General features: G+C 34.5%; 1 pseudogene; it reads left to right on the forward strand.

The window, feature by feature from the left end:
• The first annotated feature begins 674 nt into the window (after window positions 1-674).
• Window positions 675-1,392, forward strand: LOC110096970 (annotated as a pseudogene).
• Window positions 1,393-3,553: the final 2,161 nt, after the last annotated feature.

The following is a 3,553-nucleotide window of genomic DNA, read 5'->3' on the forward strand; positions in this document are numbered from 1 at the left end:
GAGTGTGAGTGAGAGGGTTTGTAAAGAAAATTGGGTGCAAGCATTTGACAGAAGGAAAGATAAATTTGTAGCTTGATACTTGGTTCTGTCCTTCTGACTGACTTATATAGTTTTTATTCTATATTTAAGTAAAGTTTGTGATTGTTAGTTTATTAAATATGTATTTTAGTGGTTAATTGCTTGTTTTGAATTTATAATTTGATTGTGATAATGTGTGCATTGTTAGATTAGATCTATGCTTGTATTTTGCCAATGATTATTTCTTTTCTCCTCATGCTTCATTTAATTGTAATTTGGCCAAACAAATTTTATAGGTAGATTAATCTTAGAAATACTTAATTTTCTGTTGTAGGTAGATTATTTTATAACTATAGGATAAACACATTTTGTTGCTATTAAGAAATTCATTATTATTATTATTATTATTATTATATATTAATATTATAATATATGGGTTGTGACAACTTTTTTTTTTTTGCTGAAGGGCATGATCTTCGAGTAGAAACTTTGAACATTTAGTGATGAATTTAGTAGAATCCGGAGAAGGCACCGAGGAAGCTTTACCCAACAGAGGCTAACTATCGCAACTCAGAATTCATTCCACTCACTGTTTCCAAACATAGCGCATTTTCTCCTTTCATATTCAAAGTAACACAACGGCGAAGAAAGCTCTCATGGCTGATATGCGTCGCATGATCGGCCTCCTTCATCTGCTTTTCTCGCCGTTGCCGCTCCCTCTTCGCCCAGTCAAGCGCTACTCTCTGCTGAAATTGAACGCCGACGTGATTCGCTCCATTCAGGTCGGTATTACTCTCAGCGACTGCGGCACCTACCACCTGGCAATTGGAACTCCACGACTGCGACCTCCGCTGCCAGGCTCAATTGCCCTGCTCGACTTTTCTGGGATTAATCTTACCCGGAATCGACAGTTGGGCATCCCCTCCACCTGGATCGCGCGCCATCAGCGGGGCTCGTCGGCGACTTCTCCAAAGCGACGTGGGTAGCTTTCCACGGATGCTATGATTTCGCTGTCTTGTTCAAAGCTCTGTTTCAGCTGACGACGAAGAAGCGGGTGAGGCTGCCGGAGACCACGGAGGAATTCATGGTGCTGACAAAATGTTTTTTTTTGGCTGCCGCATTTATGATGTGAAGTGCGTGATGAAAAGTTGTGATGGGCTTTACCGGAGACTGGAGTAGGTGGCGGAGAAGTTGGACGTGCAGCTTGCGGTGGGGAAAGCGCATCAGGCGGGATCTGATAGTTTACTGACTTGCCAGGTGAAGAAGATTTATTTCGGTCCTGTTCATGACTTATTCTTGGAATTAACAGTTGATGATGATGATGATATGTCCTATGTTAGTTTTGCTGCTTACGGCGCAAAGCAATTTTGTTAAGGAACATATCAATTGATTAGTAATAATGCTGATACGTAAGTCTTGATAGCTTCACTTTTATATTACAATCTCTTCTTTTTGGACGCAGAAATGCAATAGTTTTTTATCAATAATTTTTTGAATAATCTGATTACTCTGACCTAAATTTGTCAGCATAAATCTGATTCTGTTTGTATAATTAAAACATATTTAAGAGCAGTTCAGCAGGTCTGAGAGCTTTAATGTTCTCTTTCAGGTTATGAGGAATGGATAGATGCCAATTCTTTCTTACTTCCAGCAAATAAGATTACACATTAGATTTCAATAATTATTGAATCTTACTCAATACCGAACGTTTCTAAGTTAGAGGCAAATCTCAAAGCTTTATTCATTTCATAGCCATTAAAATAAATTGGGATTTTTTTTAGATAATACATCACCAATTGGTCTGACATATGATCTAAAAAAATTTATATGTGATGAACTCATAAGCACAGTAATGATGGCAAATTGATGATTTGATTGTTGAATATGATAGAATAAATTTGAGAATATTCATCATCCCTTGAAATATATTATAAGATTTTTAAGTTAATTAATTATTTTTGAACTCATCATGCTTAAAATAAAATAAATTGATTTTATTTTTAAATTAATTAAAATCTCAAAGAATTTTGAGAAAATTTATTTGGTCTAGCATGACTCTTGATGAAATTAACTAATCTTAAATTGTATGTATTTATATCTGTAACTTCAGGGATTATTCTAGCTCCATTCTCAACAAACTTACAGTCAAATAAATGTTTTGACAAGATGAATCTAACGACAGCAAGAATGCCTCAATATAACTCCAAATTAATGGATTTCAAAATGTCATTAGAAATTTCATGGAACTGTTTAAGAGATCAAATAATTTTTAATTTTTCTGTGCTCATAGTCAAAATAAGTGTCTCGATGAGAATAATCCAATGATTTCAAAGTCCATTCTTACATCATTAAGGCATTACAAGCCACCTTGGGACTCACCTGGAATTAGAATTCAGGATACAGAGGAGACACTCTAAAACAGAAAAAAATATTATTTTACTAGAGAAAAGCTAAAAAATTGTCTTTCATTAGGAATTGCCTTCTCTATATATACAATTTTGCTACAAGCTTATGAAGCTTATAAGCATGCTAATCTTACTAAAAGGCGACTAACCAATTAGAATTTGTAACAATCACACACACACATAAAAGTGGAAATAGAGAACAACATAAGAACTGAAATTACACTTGAGGTCCTTTGTCATTCGGTTGGGGTTGGAAAAGCTTCTGGCTCACAATAAGGAGTTAAATTCAGCCATATCAAAAATGGCCGATAGATTGTACCCCATGGCATACCTATTTGATAAGCATCATCATTGATCTTTTTTAAGATATGAAAAGGTTCACATGCTCTTGGCTTAAGCTTCACAAACATAATTGGTGAAAAACATTCTTTTCACATTCGAGTCCATACAAGATCTCCTTCCTTAAACATAAATTATTTTCTGCGTTTATTGGCTCGAGCCTGATAATGCCCATTTCATTTAGTAATTTTCTCTATACTTGCTAGTGTAACTTCTGAATCTACAATCCTCGTTGTTCACCATCGAGGCTATATGTAGGCTAATGTACCAAGAGGTATTAATGGGTTCCTTCCATAGACTATTTTGAATGGAGTTCATGAAGTGGACTAATCTATGGACCAGTTGAAAGAAAATTCAACTTGGGAAAGTATCAAATACCATTGTCAGATTTTCTTCCCAACAAAGCACCACAATAAGTCTCCCAAACTTTGATTGACCAGTTTTGTTTGTCCTTCTGTTTGTGGATGGGCTATTGAACTATACTTGAGACGGGCACCCAACTTACACAAAATTGTTTTCCAAAAATAACTTACAAATTTGACATGACAATCTGAAGTGATCAAGACATTATGTAGTTGCTTTGTGATGGTATATAATGCAATGTTTTAAAAGCATTATTAAAACATTGCATTATATACAAATTTGACATTCAAATAATTTATTATCTTTCAAATTTGTTTATAATACAATGTTTCATATATTTCAAGGTTACTTATGAAGACATTATGTAATAGTATATAATGCAATGTTTTAATTAACTTAACCATGTCATATTGGGTCAGGTTGTGATT

This window comes from Dendrobium catenatum, unplaced genomic scaffold (assembly GCF_001605985.2).
Source record: "Dendrobium catenatum unplaced genomic scaffold, ASM160598v2 fragScaff_scaffold_133, whole genome shotgun sequence".
Classification (NCBI taxonomy): Eukaryota; Viridiplantae; Streptophyta; class Magnoliopsida; order Asparagales; family Orchidaceae; genus Dendrobium; species Dendrobium catenatum.